Consider the following 23289-nt stretch of genomic DNA (forward strand, 5'->3'; position numbering starts at 1 on the left):
ATCCTTGCCTGAGGGCCCTGTCAGGCGACTTGAGCGCCTCCGTGGGCTGGCAGTGGTGGAGTTAGATGGGGTGGTGCTTGTGAACGGCACTGTTTGTGTCAGTGTTGGCATACGTCCCAGATACGCCTGCTGGGCAAACAACATGGACTCCGCTATGGTGTATGTGTTGTTGTTGCCCTCCCGGACATGGCGGGCCAAGGTCACAATGGTGGTGGCAAACCGTCCAATGGCCCTGGACATCCGACGCACAGATGTAGTATAACTCTCCCTCTGCAAACTGGCCTCCTCCCACTGCAGCCTGGACTCCTCCAGCTGCCTTTCAACAAGCTGGGTAAGGGTGGCCTGCTGATGCTCCATCCGCTGCATACGGGCATTTAGCTCACCCATGGAGGGGGTTGGCGACCTCATGGGACTATGCAGTGATGGGGGGCTGAACTGGAGGTCTTGGAGGGATGATATGTCATCCAGGTTGGGCTCCTCCCCCTGTGGCCCTACATCAGCCTGCATGGCTGGGGCACTGTTCTCACTGCCTGCAGCCTCCTCCGCAGTGCAGATATTCTCAGGGATGAGATCGGTGGGCATGATGGGTGGGCGTGGCACCTGTGTGGCAGCAGGCAGCATGGGGATAGTGGTGTTGGCTGGTGCATCCGTGCCAGATGCAGCTGGTGGCTGAGTTGCAGAGCAGCTTGCCTCATCCTCCTGGGCAGGGGTGCTGGGTTGTACACGTGCAGGTGCACGTTGCCTCGCCTGTTGGGCGTTGTCGCTGACACTTGAAATGGATGTGGGGATACAGAGGGCATGCTATTAGTTGTGTGCTGGTACCTGATGGATCCATCACATGCATCAGACAGGTCGATCAGTGAGCATTTGCATTAACACGTATATGACTGTTGATGGCCATGTATTGTGGGGGTGTTGCTTCTCGTCTGGGTCTTGAATGGGTCCTTTGGGGCACTCCTGGACTGGCTGGAGGGAGGGGGATTGTGAATGGGTCCTTTGGGGCACTCCTGCACTGACTGGGGGGAATGGGGGGGTTGTGAATGTGTCCTTTGGGGCACTCCTGCAGTTACCTGGGGGGGGGGGGTTGTGAATGGCTCCTTTGGGGCACTCCTACACTGACTGGGGGGTTGTGAATGGGTCCTTTGGGGCACTCCTGCACTGACTGGGGGAGGGGGGGTTGTGAATGGGTCCTTTGGGGCACTCCTGAGCTCAACAAGTACTCATGGCATTGTAATGTGTGTACTTACCAGCATCTGCAGGTGGGCTCACTCCTGCCTCTGCATCGCCAATTCCATGTATTGCCTCAAGGTGGAGGACACTGCTGCAGCGGTCCTCCCATGTCTGCAGTCTTAGCGGTGAAGCAGGCCCTGTAGTAGTATATAGCGCTTTATAGTGTCTTGAAGTTTATAGCGCCTCACTGAATGTGATAGCATTTTGTTGCCAGCAATAATGTGGCATACACATATAGCCAGTCTATGTTGCTAGCATAACATGCAAGTATGTGTCTGGAGACAGAATTTATAGTACAGCAAAAAGCAATATGAAGCTGCAGGTTTTTTTAAAAAAAACTCTCTTTATTAGCGGTCACAAAAAGATGTATGGCACCATTGCACAATTTCTCTCACGTATATAACAAGAATACATTCTTGGTGCACTTCTACATTCAATGTTACATTGACATAGCATCATCAGCAATCATGTTACATAAGTAAACTCTAAAGGGGTCCCAAATGTCTTTGGGCCTGCATGTCACAGGTTGGATCGAAACAAACTGTTCTTCTGCCTCATTAACATGTGTTAGTTCTTGTAGGAATTGATTTATACTGGGCGGAGCAGCGCTTTTCCATTTCTGTAGGATACATTTTTTGGCTACAGCACAAGTGATGTTAAATACTTGCCAATGTCTCCAAACAAATATTTCTGGGGGGTCAATTTGGGGGGTACCTGTGTTATCTCCTCCAACAATTCCGCCACAGCTTTCCAGAAACCCAACACCACCGGACATTCCCAATACATATGAAAAGTACCAGCCTGAGGTGCATTGCATTTGGGGCAGGCGTCCGAGGTGTCTGGTGCAAATTTTGCAACCCTGACCGGCGTATAATGTAGCCTATTCAGGATTTTAAATTGAATTAACCTCAACCGAGAATTGAGTGGCACATTCTTGGCAAGCATGAAATATCTAGCCCATTTCTCCTCCCCGATGGGCATCTGCAGATCCACTTCACATTTTTCCTTAAATAGGTTCACTGTGTGGGTGTGGGCCTGAACCGCAGAGTACAGCTTAGAGATTCCTAGACCTTCTTTAGCCGTTACTAGCTGTAAACACGGATACGGCGTAGGCTCATGTGGAAACAGCGGCCATTTTTTCTGAAATGCGGATCTCATGCGATAATATTGGAGTGTTTTAAGTGGCCCATCTTCCAGGGCCCTTAAGAATAACCTCAAGTCTACAAATTTCCCATTAACAAACATATCCCCCAATTTAATTTCGTTGTTAGGGTCCCAGGATTCACGTATACTTGCGTCATGTGTGGGGGGCAAGCCCGGGAAGTTCCACAGAGGTATCTCCGGGTTGTAGGGTGTTTCCAGTTTCAGTCTTTTGTATATAGCCTCCCATGCGCTGACTGTGCAACTCACCGGGTTGTATTCACAAGTGTCCCTGTACTGTGAATCAAAAAGGACGGATTGTATGTTCGTGGGGTGTGTGGTGTACTCCTCTATCCATGCATGAGGTGTACTATCTGAAGCCTCATACCAGTAATTTGCAAACTGTGCTTGGGAAACATAATAATAAAGTTCAAAGTCGGGGGCTGCTATACCTCCTGTGGAGTAAGGTTCCGTCATTTTTCCCCAGCTTATCCTTGCTGTCTTCTCGTTCCAGAGAAATGTTACCACCATGGATCGGAGTTTGGCGAAGAAGGTTCTGCCCGGCCATATGGGGATGTTAACGAAAAAATTAAGTAATTTGGGTAGGATCACCATCTTAAGGATAGCGACTGTGACGGCTAGTGAAATTGGGAGGCGTCCCCACATCTTGAGTTTTGTGTTTAAGGTATGTAGCACGTTTTCATAATTGTCTGAGTACAGTGTGAGTATATCTCTGGAAACCAGAATACCCAGGTATCTGATGTGGTGCTCCGACCATTTGAGTCCTCCTGTTGTGTCCGGACATTTAGTGGCTGGGGTGAGCGGGAATATTTCAGATTTGGCTCTATTTATAGTATACCCAGAGTAGTCTGCAAATTCTTGTATCTCTTCCATAATGGGTGTTATGTTTATCTCAGGCTCCCGAACATATAATAATGTGTCATCTGCATAGAGTGAGATCAGCTGGGTGGACCCCTTCATCTTAATCCTTCTATTCGCATGTCTCAATCGAACCGCGGCTGCCATTGACTCAATGGTCAATGCGAACAGCAGGGGCGAAAATGGACACCCCTGTCTAGTCCCCCTACCCAGAAGGAACATTTCAGACATGGCCCTGTTTGTTAGCACCCGTGTTGCAAGCTCTGTGTATAATAACCTTACGTATCTTACAAAGTTGGGGCCCACCCCGAATGCTTCCAGAACCACCAAAAGATAAACCCATGAGACAGAATCGAATGCTTTTTCAGCATCAAGGGATATGGCTGCCGCACTTCTCCCCGGGTCGATTTGCGCCATTATGTCAAAGAGCCTTCGGAAGTTCAGGGCCGTGGATCTTGTGGGGATAAAACCATTCTGATTGGGATGGACAAGGGTAGGGATTGCCGGCAGAAGTCGATTCGCCAAAACTTTTGAGAATATCTTGGCATCAGTATTTATAAGTGAGAAGGGTCTATATGACGATACGTCCTGTGGAAGTCGCCGAGGATTCAGGATTACAGTAATCACAGCCTCTCTCATAGTTGGGGGTAGTATATTACTCTTGAGTGCTTCCTCCCATACCTGCATCAATATCGGAACCAGTTCCTCACAGAACTCTTTGTAGAATTCGGCCCCTATCCCATCCGACCCTGGTGCCTTGCCTGACGCCAGTGCCTTGATTGCCTCCGTGATCTCGTCCGGAGTTATCGGTTGGTCCATTGTCAGGCGATCTTCATCGGGGAGCCTAGGGAGGGAGAGGGCCTAAAGATATGCCTTAATTTCCATGAGTGATTTCTTATCTTTATTTGAATATAGTTCTTTGTAGAAGTTTACAAATTCCCCATTAATATCTACATCACTGAGGAGTATGTCCCCCTGTGCCGTATGTATGCTTGTGATCTGAGTGGGTTGTTTATCATGTTTAAGTAAGTTAGATAGTGTTCTACCTGCCTTATTTCCTTCACCATATCTGCGTGCCTGTATGGGGGCGCCATATGGTGAACCTCGCTGCTGGCCAGCTTGTTAAATTCCTGCAGGTGTGTGTGTATCCCAGCTAATATTTCTCGATCTTGTGTGCGTGTGTACGCTGCCTCCAATGTATCTAGTTTATTTTCAATATTTGATAGCTTCAACATGCCCTCAGACCTGGATATCAATACTCCCCTTATCCAGACCTTGAAGGATTCCCATACTGTTGAGTATTTGTCAACCAATCCCACATTGTTAGAAACAAACTCTGCAATATCAACGTGTAGTGTTTCCACCACCCCGGGGTCAGCTAGCATACCGCCTTGCATTCTCCACCTTCTAGCAGGTCCAGGTATATTCCGAAGCAATAGTTCCAACAGCACTGGGGAATGATCAGACATTGTTCGTGGCAGAATCTCACACCCCTTCAATTTAGTTGTCATGGAAGAGGAGACAAACCAGTAATCGATTCTGGATTCAGAGTCATGCACTGAAGAGGGAAACGTGTATTTTCTACTACCGGGATGTAGCTCCCTCCAAGCATCCACGAACAGAAGTTGTGATAGGATATGGGCCAAACTTAGGACGGACTTGCTGGGGGCTCTAACAGTTTTCGAGGTTCTATCAAGAACTGGGTCCAGGGCCAAATTGAAGTCTCCTCCCCAGATAACCTTTGATACATCGAGTGAGACAATTATCTGATACATATCAATGTAAAAAGTAGGGTAATCAATGTTAGGCCCGTAGGTATTAACTAGGAGTAGGTGTTGGGCAGCGATCATCCCCAATCTACAACATATCTTCCCAGAGGATCGACTTTGTGGCCCTCTAGCTTGAACCCCAAGCCCGGATAAATAAGTGTGAAGACCCCTCTAGACTGAGTTGAGTAGGTCGTGTGAAACTGTAGGGCACCCCACTTGGGTAATATATGCATGTTTCTCGCCCCCACCATGTGAGTTTCTTGTAACATAGGTATCTGGGGGCTATGTCTGGCAATGTAATTAACAATTTTTTGAATTTTATCTGATTATTTAACCCCCATATATTCCATGTTAACAGATTAATCTTCAACCCATCCCCGGTGCATTGTGAGTAAGTATTTGACGTTGTCTCGTTTATCAGGTTCATAGTATTCGTGCAACTTGATCAGTGCCTGTCTAAATGTAACCACATTTTTACTTTTCAAACCACAGTTTATCTTCGTCAACCTACCACCTGGAAATTACGTCTTCAAGTGGCTACAAACTCCAACATTATACCACAATAAATCCCTTTTAGAACTTAAACATCTAATCCCAACTCCTCTTCCCTCCCCACCACCCTCATCGTCTCCCCCAACTTGACGATGTACCGTACCAAACTCGTGGAATATTCCAAGGGTAGCCATGTTGCTTCACATGGCCGCCGACTAGGTCCCAGACCTCCACTTAACCACATTGCCTGGGCCGCTCAAATTTTAAATCATCTTGACTACAGCCTTCAATGCACAGTAGATTTTTACACACATTTGCCTTTTAAGTGTTGCTTAGTCTGTCGGTCTTGGCCTGTTGTTTTGTGCTGGTCTGCCCCCTCTGGGGGGTAGCGGTATGGAAGTTTCAATGTATTGTGTAGCTTCAGCCGGGGATTCAAAAAAATGTGCCCTTTCTGCGTGTTGGATCCTCATTTTGGCTGGGAAAATCAGAGCGTATGGAATTTGGCGGTCCCTCAGGAGCCTCTTGACTGGCTCATAGGATCTTCTGCTCGCCTGAACCCCCGCAGAAAAGTCAGGGTAGATATGTATGCGACTCTCTTTTTACTGGAGTGTTCCCGCCTCTCTTGCCTTTCGTAGGATTGTCTCTCTATCCCTGTAGTTGAGGAGTCTCGTGATTATAGTGCGTGGCGGAGCGCCTGGGTTAGGTGTTGGGCAAATATACGATGTGCTCTTTCGACCAAGAAGTGCTCGGAGAATGTCTCCTGTCCGAACAAGGATTTGAGTAGTTCCTCCAGTTGTTTTTCCATCTGACCTTTCCCGAAGGATTCCGATACGCCCACAACATGGATGTTGTTCCTCCTTGATCTCGATTCGAGGTCCTCACATTTATTTTGTAGTTTTGCCATGTTTTCCTTGATCTCGATGATGTCACGGCTATTGTGTGCAATGTTATCCTTGTTAGTACTTATTCTGTTTTCAGTCTCCGTGACACGTGCACTTTCTTTCTCCACTCTAGCCTTAAGGGAACCTATGGGGGACACAATGTCGTCTAGCTTCATGTTGACAGAACGAAACCCATTTTGCACTATTGCTGTTAACTTGTCTTCGTGATCACCAGATTCTGAATTGTGGGCCTCATTAGTGTCAGTGTGAATGTCCACCACAGTGGTTTGATTCTGGCTGCCAGTGTAGGCGTCCATCGGGCCTTTCTTTTTATTCCCTGGGGTTTTCACGCATTTGCCTGCTTTGGATGGTTCCCCCATAATGCTGCCGGATTTCCTTACATTGTAGTTGCTGCAGAACTTCAGTATTCAGCTTGCCACACCTCTGTGTAACGTCCCCTATTGCCTCTTGTATTATATCACATCCTTGGGGCAGGAGCGGGCTTCGAGGATATAGGCGTTATATGCGCACGCCCTCAGGGGCACCACCCGTCAGTACCCGATTTCCACTAGTGGACTGTGTCTCCCCACGTAATATACTGTAGGATCGATAAGTTTGTGTTAGGTTATACAGCAGCACCATTCAGGAGCCTTAAGCCACCCAAGCCTGTAGTTGGCTTATGTGTGCCCAGTATGTCTTCACAGGCACTACCCTTAGAGCGGGGTGTATTGAGGTGTTAAGTCTGCTCCAGGGAGTCACAGTGCACCCGTCGGTCCGCGCCAGCCGATGGTGCCGGGGCCCTCCAAGCGGGCATCCCCTGTAGCCTACCAGGGGCTATCTCAGGAGAAGAGAAGCTTATGGGCAGACTCAGTCAGGATTTGTAGTTTCAAAAGGGCTTCTCCCCCAACAGGGGATGTGCCCCAATCTCCTAGGAGCAATATGTGTTTCGTCGGGTCTGCCTGCCGCTTCACCCATTAACAAGACAAGGTTTCCAGTCCACAGGGAGCCGTCGCCCAGCGAGAATCGCCCGTCACTCTAAATCAATATTGTTTCTTCTTCTCCCCCCTTGCAGTGGTTCTGACCCCTCTTACTTGGCGCCGAGGCGTTGTCCGTGTGTCCTCAGGGGACTGCGTATCAACGTGGCGCGGCCTCTCCGCCCGTCTCGCGTCTCCGCGTGTAGATGGATCTGGGGGGTCGCTCCAGGGCCCAGTAGCCGAGGATCGCCCCAGGCTCAGCTCGCCTCCGGAGATGAGTTGGATTGCCTCACTCCGCCTTCCCAGGCAGACCCAGGCAACCAGTTTCCCAGCACAGGTCGGAGAATGGGCGCAGGCCGCAGACACAGGCTCCTCCCATCCGAGGCCTTCCGCCCAGCTGTGACCACGACTCTCGAGTGGTCTATCCCGGTGCTCAGTGCCAGGTCCCATCTGCCGCGTGAGCCGGCTGATGTTTAGAACGCCGTAACTTCGGCTCCTTCAGTCGCCGGGATGCAGGAGTTTCGAGGATTAACCACGGGTAGTTGGGCTATCTCTGCCTATGTTTGCAGCTCAACAGGCAGTTCTGGGATGGATGGTAATGCGCAAGATTTTCAAGTGGAGCGGGAGCTCTGTAATCAGGTGGCCATCCATTGCTATTGTGCACAACAGCGCCCCCGTGAAGCTGCAGGTTTAAAGTGCACCAGAATTCTTTTTTTTTTCTCTCTTCTTTGAAATACCTCATACACAGGGGACTGCATTATTCATCTAACTAACTGACTTAATTAACAATTACTAATTACTAGAGCTAACTTATTAACATTATAATGTAATCTCTATGTGCAAATGGGGTGAAAATAGATATTCTGAAATTCATTTTTCAAATGTGCACTGAATTTTTCTCCATTATTGTTCTGTGTTCGAGGTAAGCAGAGAGCCTGCATACCAGGAAATGATATTAGTTACAGTTGCTCATTGTGTAACTGCTCTATGTATTGAAGGAAGGGTGATGCGGCCTTTCAACTTGATTGGTGCAAAGTATCTGCAGTTGTATTACATAGGAAAAGGGGAAGGTGCAGAGGTTTGCTGGGGAAAGACTGAGAGAGGGAGAGGGAGTTGGAGAATGACTAGGCTTCCAGACGGACATGCCTGGCCTCACTTAGCGCTGGCTTGAGAACTCTATGTTTTCGCCACACACTCCAAACATTCGAGATAACAGAGAAAACCCGTGCTGACTGGGCCTGTTCGAGTGAAAGGAGATCGTGAGTGGAGAGGGAACTGCAAATATTTGGTGAGCATCCAAGGTCGAGGTGAGGTTATTCTTATGCAACCGTGTGGCGAATGTGTTCTAGAAATACCAGGCAGTTAGGGCAGCAAAGCAAAAGAAAATCCCTTGCATTTGTATTCGTCATGTGTTGAATCCTAGTTTAAAAAGATTTATTTGCACTGTATCTGTGGTTTTGTTTTTCTCTTCTCATTTTGTTACAAGTAGTGATGAACTGCAAATGGTAAGAACTGTATCATGACATTGTAATTGTTTGCAATATAAGAATAAGATATATATATATATATATATATATATATATATATATATATATATATATATATATATTTCTGAGTTTTCATTGTTTTGGGTTTGCCTATGCAGATGTGGGGAAGATTCATGTTCTTTGGTAATATATCCGCCCTTTTGTTCATGCAGATGGAATAATAGATAGAATTAGCGGTGATAAATAGATGTATGCGTGTGTTCCCCACTGCATGTTGTCTGGGGGATTCTAATACAATATATAGATTACTGGGGGTCTATAAAACAGTAATGAGGCCTATGGACGCATAGTTCACTGGTGTAAATAAATCAGTGATACCAGCCACAGGTTGTAGGTGGCACTCTATGTAAAAGTGTGGTGTCTCTGAATGTAGGTCCAAGGCTCTCTATAGATCACTAAGAGTATTGTAATAATAAGGAAAGTTTTGTGTATGATGGGGCTATAATGTAGGGAAGGAAAATTATGCTCACTACTAAGTAATTTACCACCAGAAAATACCACCAATAGTGTATATTACTAAATTCTCCAATATAGTGTAACAAAATATGGTTACTGGAATGAGGTAAGGCCAAACCCAATCTAGATGCAAGGATAAGTTACCACCAAATTACAACTCTTCTTTTGGCGGTAAGAAAATACCGCCAGACCCCAAATCTACACAAAATATCCTACATATATGGTGCGTTGCAGGCCGGCAAAGTGATTATAGAGCACCTACCGGGCATGGCAAGTGTGTCTCACACTACCATTCATGCATTAGAGGGAACCCATTTCATAATAGCAATGTGACACTAAAAGTGAATTTCAGAATGTCTCAAATGGAAGCCACATTCTCAGAGCTAGTGCAATATCTGGAGGCAAAGTTATATGCACATGGGACATGGTCATCAAATAATGACCGCATTTACGGTGAAGTACAGAAAGAACCATTAGACAGCATTTTTGCAGAAGGCAACATAATTCAGGTCTGCCTTTTGAGACTATTAAATGCAGCTGATAAACATGCAGAGAAAGATTGTTTGATACGGCTATGTGCCAAGACATGGTTTATCCTGAATAGATCTCTGCGAATGAAAGAAAATGATACTAAGCTGTTTAACAGGTTAAAAGCTGATCTGGATGGGGCAAGTAAAAAAGAGGAAATGTTAAGAGCAGAATTGGAGGTATGGCAAAAAGACATGCAGTTAAAATGTAGGGATCTTGATACTCAATTGTCTAAAAGCAAGAAACAGTTTGAGGATAGTGAACAAGAACTGGTACATTTGAAAGCGTTGGTAGACCATATTGGACAAGACAAAGATGAGGTTGTTTTGGAAATGCAGATTTTGAAAAAAGAACATTGTGAAAAAGAAAGTGATCTCCAAAATGCTGAACAGGAAATGGTTAAAATGTTTCAAGAAAGAGACAATAGAAACAAATAATTCAATGAATGCCAAATGCAAATGTGCGATATGCAGGAGGTAATTAATAAAATGAGTGATGAAAACAACTATTTACAAAAAAGAGGCAGATAGGCTCCTTAAGAAGTGTAAGGATTTGGAACAGCAAATGTGCATTTCAGGGTCCCAGGATAGACAGCAGGGCACCACATTCAATGGAATGGAGGTGAATTCTATTTCTAGCCAAAGAGTTAGTGCCCCAGTGATTGGGCCGGTGACTGAACTTGGTTGCAGCGCCCTTGGGGGATTTGATACTCCCATTGGGGGCCTCCACCAATCCCATACACCTGAAACCAGGATTGACTCACAAAGTAGTGCAATTCCGTGCATAGCAACGAATAGCCCCATAAAGATAATGAAATCCATCAAAGCTCTGATCAAACCATTTAAAAAAGGAGGGGAGTGCTGCATGACATATTTAAAGCCCTTCAGATACCTAAGGAACAATACAGACAATATTTTCATTTAACTCTGGACGCCCCCACAGCCAGTATCATTAGGAGATTAAATGAACAGCAGAATATGACATGGGCAGAGTTTGAAAAAGAGATTAGACGTCACTTCTCTCCTTTCCAGTCATTACAGGAGGCGAAGCAAGTTGCTTGCACAATTACGGCTGGGCCTAATACATCCCCTCGCCAGTTTTTTTGCAAGACTTAAAAAGAGCTTTTTCTCGTTTTGATGTATCTTTTGACCCCAATTCCAATGAGTTTAAAACTGCCTACTTCTATGGGCTACAGAAAGACATCATATCACAGTTGGTCTGTGAATTTGACCGTGACAAATCACTTGAGTGGATTGTACACCAAAGCACAAAACTATATGAGGTACTCTATTGCCAGGGTAGAGAAAATGATAAAATGATAAAATGAAAGACACTAGACCAAAATCTAAAGAACCCTCAGCAACAGTGATGGAAATCAGGTCAGCCAAAATGTCCCTTCAGTCTGCTCAAAGTCCAGGTACAAATAATTTGACACCTGAACAAAGGGGTAATCAACAGAGATAATCACTCCCTACACCAATGTTGCAATCACATGACCCTAATAATAGAGAAAATTACATTATCCCTAGGTACTTAGGAGATAGGCCCCGGGCAGGATATCGGCCTGATGCGTCAGGTATGAATAATAATCAGAGACAAAGTCAGGATCAAAGAAATAATGGTCTCTACCAGACATTTTTTATTTTTATTTATTTATTTATTATTACATTTATTACTCGCCCAGACCAGACCCACGGGTATCACGGCGAGATTAGAGACATGTTATCACTTATTTTACAGTGTTACAGTTGCATTCAAGTGATCATACAAAACATTTTTTTTTATACAGAGGAGCGGTTACATCCAAACAATAACTTTCTTATACTACATTACAGTCAGTTAAAGGGGTGGGAATGGGATTATCAATGGTTGTTTAATATTTATTGAATAACCAGGTTTTCAACGCTTTTTTAAAACCTGATAAGGTAACCTCGTTTTTAATACTAAGAGGTAGTGCGTTCCAATGCAACGGGGCTAGTACCTTGAAACTGCTTCCTCCTGCTCTGCTATATTTGTATCGTGGTACTTCCAAGAGGGCCAGGTTATTCGATCTGAGTGACCTACAGGAGATTTTTTTCTTGATGGTCTTGTTGAGGTAGATGGGCGCTTTGTTTGAGATGCATTTAAAGACTACACTAAGTGTTTTGAAGACAATTCTTGCTTCAATTGGCAGCCAGTGGTTTTCTCTCATGATGTTGGATATATGATCGGATTTCTTTATACCTAGAGCCGCTCTAAGAGCTTTGTTCTGAAGTAATTGAATTTCATTTATGTTAGATTTGGACGTTCCTAGAAATAGGATGTTGCAATAGTCCAGTTTCGTAAAATCAGCGCCCTAGCCAATGTAATGCAGTTTGTGGGCGTAAGGAATTGGCGGCTGAGAGCAATAAGTTTAGCTGTGTAAACTGTAGAAGAGGAGAGGGCTGATATTTGTTTATGCATAGTGAGGTTGGCATCAATGTACACCCGAAGAGTTTTGACCTGTTTGAGTACTGGGATCTGAGTGCCGTTGATGTTGATATGTATGTAGTCAGGGTGGAGAGCACTTAATCTTTTTTGGGAGCCCACGATGAGAACATTGGGGACACAGAGTAGATTTGATCCCAACACCATGATATATGGTAATCAGGATAGACCCAGATATGTGGATCGATTTACTGAAAATGAGAATCAGCATAGGGGACAATACTCACAAAATGAGAGACAGGACATGAGGCAGAATATGAATTATGCTCCACATCAATACAATGATTCACCACCAACAGGGGACTACAACCAAAGGATGGGTGCACTCCGCTCCCCTCCACATATGAATCAAGAGGTCAGGAACAATCCCAATAAAAATCATTCTCCTGAGAGGTATCAGAATAGATTCAGTCAGGGGGAAAACAACGAATATCGATCTAGGCCACAGAGAGAGGATTCTAGAGAAATGGTAAGATTCCAGTGTCTCGAGGCCCAAGTGAAAATGGTGGCTGAGCAAATAGGAAAGCTCTGTACAGCACAAAAACAGTCATCAAAGGAGGGGGCAGAATGCCATAGCACTGACTGGGTGATTTCTGATAAGTAACTAAGAATTTATGATACCTGCAGTGCTAAGAAAACAGATTGCTCTGATGTGATTTTGAATAATGATTCTGAGATGCCTAATGATTTAAAAATGAAAGTACCAGTAAGTGAACATGTGACAGAAAGTGCAAATACCTCTAAAAAAGAAGTTCGGTTTAACCTAGAGCTAAATCAAACATTGGAGATTTGTACCAATGAGAAAGGAAAACCTGAAATTCCAAAAGAACAAAGAGATAGATTTAAGAAAAATGACTCATGCATGGGGAATACGAATGAACAGGGAGTAAGTGGGGATGCTAGAACTCCTTCCCTGGGCAATCGAAACAATAACCAAACACAGGCAGAAAAAAGAAATACTCAAAAGGAGGGTACAGGTCAATCACCCGAAGAATTCTTTGAGCCACATATTTTTGAAGAAGTTAAAAGGACTGGTACCATACTAAATAACTACAAATGCACAGAGTTAAGACAATGACAAATTGCCAAGTGATGTTGTTTCACATGTTCAGTTGGAGGATTGTAATGTGACCTCTGATGATACCTGGATGGATGGGCGAACAGTGGCCACACTCCAAAAAACCTCTGAACATGGGGAAATGAATAAAGTCTCCCACAAAGAAATGGACAGAAAGGAGGGAAAAATATCTTTCCATTTACCAATGTGTTTAGTCAAAAGTGAAAAAGGCCTGAGAAAGGTGAGTCCTGAAATCAGTAAGAATTTGCACTTCTTATGTGTATTAGAGGAAGTTGAAGACAGGTATTATGCTCCCATCACTGTAGAAGAGAAATGCAATAATTTGCAATGATTGACACTGGCACACAGGCCACAATTATGTCCAAAGAATTGGTAAAAAGTATTACTGAATGGAGATCTCCACAGAATCAGATCACAGTGAGGCAAAGTGAAGGTCTAGTGCATAATTTTAACGGGGAGGAGGTGCCTATTATAGGTGTTACTGAAGTTGACATAAAGATAGGAAAACACAGAATGAAACAGGAGGAATTGATCACATCTATTTGTGAAATCCCATTTCTGATGGGGACAGATTGCCTGAAAAGATTGTCTCCTCTTATAGATGGGGTGAATGGGGTACTGTGGTCCTTGACAAAAAAACATTGAGACCTAAGAAAATAAAATCACAAAACAGCAATATAAATGAATGCCACACCGTTGCCAAAACGAATGATGCAATAAAGGTATACCTCCAGAATAGCTGTATACCTAGCGTCACTGTTATCTTGATGTGTCAAGATAAAATGCAAAGTAAAAATGAGAAACAATCTGTACAAATTTTTTTAGACCCTAGGAAAAAATGGCAAACTGAAATACATGAGCACGCATTACGTTTTTATTTAAAAGAGAAGAAATGCAAACAGAATACTATTCCTAAAACAGACACAGAAAAACACACCACTACTCTTGCTGAAATACACATGGAAGATGAGCAACCATGGGTTAACATTGATATAAATGACCATTCCAAAGTAATAAAAGCCACATTAGTGCCCGAACAGGAAAGAAGTTTTATTAATGAGAAATTACTGCAAAAAATAATGGAGAGGGAGGAGATTCCAAAATTTAGAATTAAAAACGAATATGTCTCTGATTTGGACAGTCCAGACTTTGAAAACCAAATTGCAGGCAGATGCATGCTGAAGATTAGTATTGGACAGAAAACAATTTACCATAATGTGTGGATAGTGAGTGGGACACAAAATTACTTTTACATGGCCAATGGTATCATGCACAAAATGTGTATATGGTGTTAGTTTTCCTTAATCAAAAAATATGGTCATGGCTAGGTGGGCCTGCACCGGAATTTGAAGACAAAAGAAGGGCTATCATTGCGCACAACTGGTCCCATATGCAATTGAATTACAGCTGAGGTAGGATACTATTATCCCTGCATTCACCAAGTAGGTTGCAATAACGCTAAAATGCAAAAATGGACAACAGATGAAAGATTCTGATGCATTTGTGTGCTTGAATGAATCCATAAAACCGCAAGGCCTGGATTTTGAATACTTTCCATTAATAGATGTTGGTGAAGGGTCTGTAAAAATTATGGTTAATAATAAAGGGTGTCAAGATATTCATTTAGAGGAAAATTCTTCATTAGGAATGGCCATACAAAAATCACATTGTACTGCAGATCTAAATAACATGGTGATTGGAAATATCCCAGAAAGGTATGTAGATGCCAGGGGTGTGTTGCCAGAATACTTGGATTCTCGGCCCAAAGGGATCTTTAAAATTCCTTCTGTGTACCCTTATAATTCAAATGGGACAGTGTGCTGTCATCAAAAGGATTATATAGTATTTCATTTAAATGAAAATGAAACAGAAAATCAGCCCATTGAAGTGGAAGCTGATATGCCAAAATATTTAAAAGTGGTAGCTTTACACAGAGACACAGCCACACAGTTGGAAGAAAGCACAGAGATTCCTCCACTGGAAGATTTCCCAGAATTCTCAAAAATGGTAGAAGAACAGATTTTATTAGCAGATGCATGCGATAGCGATGAAGATAAAAATGAATTGAGAAAAATATTTACAGAGTTTAAAGATGTATTTGCTAAAGATGCATACGATTGTGGACTAATTAACTTACATGTTGCCACATTACTGGAAGGGTGTAGTAGAAGCCCAGTATTTGTGCACCAGTATAGATTACCACTGGCATGTTTAGAGTCACTGGCAGAAATAATTAAGAACTTGGAGTCTAGGGGAATTATCGGGCCTATTCATAGCACATCCAACACACCTATTTTGGGTGTGTTAAAGCCAAATGGTCAATGGTGTCTGTGTGCAGATTTGAGAGAATTAAATAAAAGAGTGCCAGTGTCTAGATGGCCACTGCCATTCATTGATCAAGTTTTAGCTCAGGTACATGGCTCAAAGGTGTTTACTACATTATCCCTCCTTTAATGGATGGATAATGGATGGGTGGATTGGATGAACAAGTGAGGTTTACCAATGAAACTGCGATTATTTTGAATGAGCAAGCAGAGGTTTTTCAGCGTACTACTAAATTAATAATTAAGCATGACCGGATATTGAATGAGATCCTGAATGTAATAAACCCTGTTGATAGATTGTTGACGAATTACATGAGGGAAGTTCAAACTGCAATTTCACAATTCATTTGAGGACATATACCATTGTATTTTGTTTCACAAGATATTATTCATCAAATGATAGAAAGGTTGACCAGGAGGGAGATTGATGTGGTACAAGTGAAAATTGCAATGCCCTTATACGTGAATTTGGAAAGGATGGAAATTGGGTTTTTATTATGCATCCCATATATAGCTCCTGAACTTATTTATCAAACTAAGTGGGTAAATAACGTGGGATTCTGGCAAGAAGATAAATTTGTAAAAATGAAGACACCAGAAGTGTTGGCATTTCAGTCATGGGAGCCTGATGTTTACTTGATCCCAAACTTAGAAACCTGTATAAAATTTAAAGAACAAAATTACATGTGTCCAGGTAAACCATTTGTTCCTGATACTACAGATGCTATTTGTGGTTTGAAATCTGATCCGGGTACATCAGGGGGATGTGAAGTGGTCATCAGCAATATGGGGGGTGCGGAATTGGCACAAGCTAAAATGGTTAAAGATAAATGGTTGGTCAGTACCCATGTGAGGAATTTGACAATCATACATTTAAATCATGGAACATTTGTTGTTAAACAGTTGAAATATAATGTGTTTTACTTACAGGTTCCAAAGGATCCAGTTGTTTCGATTCGGGGTTTAACGTTGTTCCATATTACAAATGATATTTGAGAAAGCCAAGTAGAAAATATTGCGTTTTTGCAAAGGGATGCATTCCCAATAGACCCGGATGTGGAGTTCTTGTTGAATCATAAAGAAAAACATACTGTTAAAATGAATCTGAGGAAGAACAATATTACAGTTAGTAGCCTGGGAATAATGGAAGTGGAATTATTTAATTGGGGAACCTGGGTGGAACACACTATGGTGGGTTTAGCTATTGTGGTACTAGTGATGGGAGGATGGTTAATCATTTTATCCGTAAAGGTGAAGATGTTGATCATGATATTAGCAACAACAGGGAATGAAAGATATCCCAATACAAATACATTTAAAAAACAAAAAGAGGAGCGTGGGTTTTCTCCAATTGTGCCTTGGAACACTGCCAAATTGTCAGAAAACGAGGGATAATGTAGTAGTATATAGCGCTTTATAGTGTCTTGAAGTTTATAGCGCCTCACTGAATGTGATAGCATTTTGTTGCCAACAATAATATGGCATACACATATAGCCAGTCTATGTTGCTAGCATAACGTAAGTATGTGGCTGGAGACAGAATTTATAGTACAGCAAAAAGTAATGTGAAGCTGCAGGTTTAATGTGCACCAGAATTTTTTTTCTCTCTTTGAAATACCTCATACATAGGAGACTACATTATTCATCTAACTAACTGACTTAATTAACAATTACATTATAATGTAATCTCTATGTGCAAATGGGGTGAAAATACATATTCTGAAATTCGTTTTTCAAATGTGCATTGAATTTTTCTCCATTATTGTTCTGTTTTCGCAGTAAGCAGAGAGCCTGCATACCAGGAAATTATATTAGTTACAGTTGCTCATTGTGTAACTGGTCTATTGTATTGAAGGAAGGGTGATGCAGCCTTTCAACTTGATTGGTGCAAAGTATCTGCAGTTGTATTACGTAGGAAAAGGGGAAGGTGCAGAGGTTTGCTGGGGAAAGACTGACAGAGGGAGAGGGAGTTGGAGAATGACTAGGCTTCCAGACAGACGTGCCTGGCCTCACTTAGCGCTGGCTTGAGAACTCTATGTTTTCGCCACACACTCCAAACATTCGAGATAACAGAGAAAACCCCTGCTGACTGGGCCTGTTTGAGTGAAAGGAGATCGTGTGGGAGAGGGAACTGCAAATATTTGGTGAGCATCCAAGGTCAAAGTGAGGTTATTCTTATGCTACTGTTTGGCGAATGTGTTCTAAAAATACCATAGCAGGTAATGATGAAATGCAAATGGTAAGAACTGTATCATGACATTGTAATTGTTTGCAATATAAGATATATATATATATATATATATATATATATATACATGCTTCTGAGTTTTCATTGTTTTCGGTTTGCCTATGCAGATGTGGGGAAGATTCATGTTCTTTGGTAATATAGCCACCCATTTGTTCATGCAGAGGGAATAATACATAGAATTAGCGGTGATAAATGAATGTATGCGTTTGTTCCCCAGTGCATGTTGTCTGGGGGAATATAATAGCAAAGCAAAAGAAAATCCCTTGCATTATTATTTGTCATGTGTTGAATCCTAGTTTGAAAAAGATTTATTTACACTGTATCTGTGGTTTTGTTTTTCTCTTCTCATTTTGTTACAGGTAGTGATGAAATGCAAATGGTAAGAACTGTATCATGACATTGTAATTGTTTGCAATATGTAGATTACTGGGGGTCTATGAACAGTAATGAGGCCTATGGACGCATAGTTCACTGGTGTAAATAAATCAGTGATACCAGCCACAGGTTGTAGGTGGCACTCTACGTAAAAAAAAAAAGTGTGGTGTCTCTGAATGTAAGTCCAAGGCCCTCTATAGATCACTAAGAGTATTATAATAATAAGGAAAGTTTTGTGTATGATGGGGCTATAATGTAGGGAAGGAAAATTATGCTCACTACTACGTAATTTACCACCAGAAAATACCGCCAATAGTGTATATTACTAAATTCTCCAGTATAGTGTAACAAAATATGGTCACTGGAATGAGATATGGCCAAACCCAATCTAGATGCAAGGATAAGTTATCACCAAATTACAACTCTTCTTTTGGCGGTAAGAAAATACTGCCAGACCCCAAATCTACACAAAATATCCTACAGCCCTCCACCTGTGCCACTGCTGCGCTGCCGGTGTGCAGCAATTAGGTTTCGCACCCTCAGTCTGAGGTCGTCCCACCGCTTGTGGCAGTCCTTCACAATGTGTGTTGTGACACCCACAGCTGTGCACTTGCGTGCAGCTTCTGCCCACACCTCCTTTCTACGCTGCTGGGTTGCACGGCGTTGGTCAGCGCTGAACAGCATTTCTGCATGCTGCACAATGTGGTCCACCAGTACAGTCAGCTCTGCCTCGCTCAAGCGCTGTTTCTGCTGTCCCTGTGCAGGGATCCTGGCTGCCACGGTGTTGGTCCTTTTTGCCTTCTCAGAGTGGTGATTTGGCCTGTGCTGACTCTGGATGGCAGTGGATTGTGGTTTATATAATGGCCGCCTCTCTCTTTTTGGTTTTCGCGGTCATGGTATTTCTGCTTCCTTGTCCGTGAGGACGGCGGTGGACACGGTTTTTACACTGCTTTTGGGGGCGGTATGTCCATTTCCGTGGGTGTTTACGTGGCAACGGTGACACCGTTTCCGCATCGGTGTGGTGCGCGCGACCTACAGGCCGTAATCGGCCACTATTTCCGCAACCTTGCGGATGCGGAAACTGTATCACTGTTGTCACGGAATCACTGCATTCCGGACCGGCAGACTCGTAATGAGGCCCACTGTGTCTCTATCTACCTCTTTTTCTGTTACTTACCTGGATCCTCTTACTTTTAGCAATGATCAACTGTGTGTCCACACTCTTGTATTGGGAACCAGTACTTATCTATTTTTTCTTTTTCTCCCTAGTTAAGGCCATGCAGACATTCCTTCTGTGTTCACGCAAGGTCCACAATTTTTCACCTGTAACATAAACCAAAATCGTTATAGGCACTCAAAAAAATGGTAATTTACTCACCTTTATATTTCTTCTTAAATTGGTCCTGTACACAATATTCCTTGTCTGGTTAACCCAATTTTGGTCAACCATACCCTTTTCTGGTTCTCCATTATTTCCTGAGGCTTTTATTGTCGTTTTACACAATTTTTTGAATGTAGGCTTGGAACCCACATTGATGCTGTTTTTTGCAAAACTTTGGTTTTTGCTCATTTTATGTTGCCTATTTAATTCCCTATCCATTCATTCATTCACCCAATAATTTCTTCATTCAAGTTTCTCTTTCATTCCTTTTTTATTTATATTTATATATTTATTTACATGCATTTCTTTTTGCATCCAAATGCCTTTAATTTGTTTAACTGATCTCCTTACTTTTATACTGTTTAGAATACATTATTTATTTTTATCTTCTCCTAATTCATTTTTCTGGACCTATGCCAAAAAGGCCCAAAGTCTACCTAACGTTTTGACACTTTTTCCAATTCTTTCTATTAATTCGAAATACTGCTACATCATTGTCATGTATACTACAATGTTTCCTTTCCTTCTAATGTGTGATGTTTCCTACATAAAGCACCATTTCATACTCCATTAAGCCCTATCTAGGTATACCGTCATCTGTGACGCTACTTAACCTAGATCTTTTTATCTGAACCATTACTGTCCTTCATGATCCTATTTGTATTCTTCACTGCTTAATCATTTGCCATATTTCCTTACTTTATGACTGTCTCTAATTTCATTGAGGTCAACTGTCCCCCCTCTTTGCTCATAAATATCCGTGGTCTGAGACTGAATTCATCGTATACTCTCACCACTTTTCCACTAGCTCACACAATTATCTATAATACTGCGCTTTTGTCACAACAATAAAACGCTTTAGTCTCTACCAACCAATCTCATTGGCCTTCTGCCTTGTTCATGCCCCTACAAATATACCCACATTCAAATGGTATATTTCTCAAAACAAAACAAAACAAAACACGCTTTTCTCTGATTACCTAAACAACATCATCATGCTTAGGCTTTGTCATCCAATCCTTTCCTCAACCACAGGCAAGTGCCTGTTGCAACTACACCAGATTCATCATAACACACTCTCCTTCAGAGATTGCTAATTTCTTGCTAGACAAAACGTACACTTATAGTCTACAAAAATCATCCTCAGCCTTCTACTATTCATTCACCACCTTCCTGTCTTTGCTGCATGTACATACAGTCCTGATGTCTATCACTAGACCAAAAATTGTTCTCTCTTGGCCATATAAATTCTTGGCACCTTCTAAAACCTAGTGCGACTAACAATTCTGAATGCATCAGTTCATTCTATGAGGTATTCCTACTGTAAACGCATGCATTCCTCTATTTTTGTGAAGGCATTTCTTCTTTTTAGGCTAACACCTTTTATTCCTAAGTGTCTTTATGTATTCTGTATTTGCATATTGCTAAATCTGCAGGTGAACTTATTTGTTCTTAACTTCTGCAGTAAGTTCATTTTATATACAGTGCACTTTACTTCTACACAATGCAACGTGTTCTTCTTTATTCAAACCAAACCATTCCTCGCACACATTAAGGCGTGGTTCTTTTTTATTGATGTACTCAAAACAGTGTAGTTATTCTATCACCCTACTATAATGACTACTGGGAGTCATAGTGCTCGCTGCCATGGGTCTATTCAATAACGTTGCATGCTGAACAGGAGTGGCGCCCACTCAGAGGTCATTCTTCCTTTTCCAACATGGTAGTTTTGCCTGTACTGTCGACGTCACATAGGCAGGGTCACTGTACACCATTACTTCCCGGTCTGCAGGATTTATCTGGCGCAAAATCAGCGCCATAAATTCAGCATCCTATGACGAAGAGCAAGACGGTAGGCATATATTTTGTCAATACCTCAAACATCTCCATTAATCATGCGCTTTACCCCAGTGGCACCTGCATCCCTAAGTCTATTACCCTGATTGATTCTTAAAGAACCGTCAGAAAAGAGAATCTCCCCTACTGCCTCTATTTCATTCTTTACCCTTGAGGGTTCATCATAAACATTCCTCCAAATACAAACAATCATGAGCTTGCTCAATTTCTGCTAGTGCCTTTTGCTGCACTTATTGCAGAATTCTCTTTTTTATGTCTGACTATTTGATCCTCATTTTTAACACAATGCCCTCATAGGCAGTGGCCCTTGGAGATACCATTCTACCCTCAGCTTTTCCTAAACAGAAAAACCCCTACATGTTCAATACATTATGTCACAAAATCACTCATCGCCTTGATGCCTCTGGGCTGTATGAGCGCTTAAAAAATGCAAATACATAAAATAAACAAATCTTATCACCGTACTGTCAGCCCTCACAATGGCACACTCAACTGCTTTCATCTCTATTCACAAGGGGAGTGACCCCTTATTACTGAGTCCACAAATCCCCCTGTAGTGCGCATGAGGCCCACCCTAATATGAGTCTCTGCATGTGCACATTCATTATATCAGTTCCATTTGTATATGGCAAAAATAACTTTTCCTCAGTATAGTTTGAGCATATTTGAACTGGGGTCTATTCTGTACTCCTTCTCTCATTCATCAAAGCCCTTCCTTGATTTGCCAGCTGTACACTAGGGGGCATACTGCCTCCTTTCTCAAGAATTCTCCATTCTGCATGACTCCTCGGCTACTATACATGTGTGCAAGGTGCTTTGACATATCTCATGTATAATACACTGAAGGAGGTCTCCTAACCTGCCCATCCTGCATATTTTGATTGTCGCTCTGCTTATGTTGGAACTTACCCACGTTACTCTGAGAATTTCCCTAACTATTTTGGATGCCTCTATTTTAGAAGCCTCCCCTATCTTATGGTACTGCTTACTGCGAATTTGATTCGCCTCTACTACTCCCATTGCACTTCCAATGGTGCATCTCAACAATTCTTTTGCATTTATTTCACTTTTTTCTCACTTTCCCAGCATTGCTTTTCTTGCCATTCTTTTCTTGCAAAAGCTTAACTACATCTCTAATCATGGCCTTATTTCAAGGCCCACTAGTTCTTTAGGCTGTGTCAGCATAAACTCTGACAGCTTCTGGCATTTCGATAGCTCCCCCATCTGGCTTGTCTGGCTTGTCTGGACGCAGCATTATAAACGCTTTCAAGACTAGCACCCTTTAATTGTTTACACAGCACTCCATTATGAACGGTAATGCTTAAATATCTTACCTTTGACCAACTGTCAACAGTTTTTTGTTCCCACAGATAAAAGACCTTTGCTGTCTTCTGTCGCTAATGTGCCTCTTTCTGACACTTTTTCTAGTACATGTATCCAGTTCTCAGCACTACAAGTCAAAAACCCGGGTGTTTGCACCTTAATTTACTCTTACTCATCTGGGATCAAGGTACATACTGTGATCTGGTTTGCCCTTTCTCTGGCAAGAGAAACTATGAAGCCCCAAACTCATTCTCATTTCTCATTATTTGTCTGTCCATAGCGAGGGCAATGGCTCTGCACTGCCTTCTACATGACAATGATCTCAATTTTGCTCCCTATGA

Source organism: Ambystoma mexicanum, chromosome 6p, assembly GCF_040938575.1.
Source record: "Ambystoma mexicanum isolate Mex_15411 chromosome 6p, UKY_AmexF1_1, whole genome shotgun sequence".
Lineage (NCBI taxonomy): Eukaryota > Metazoa > Chordata > Amphibia > Caudata > Ambystomatidae > Ambystoma > Ambystoma mexicanum.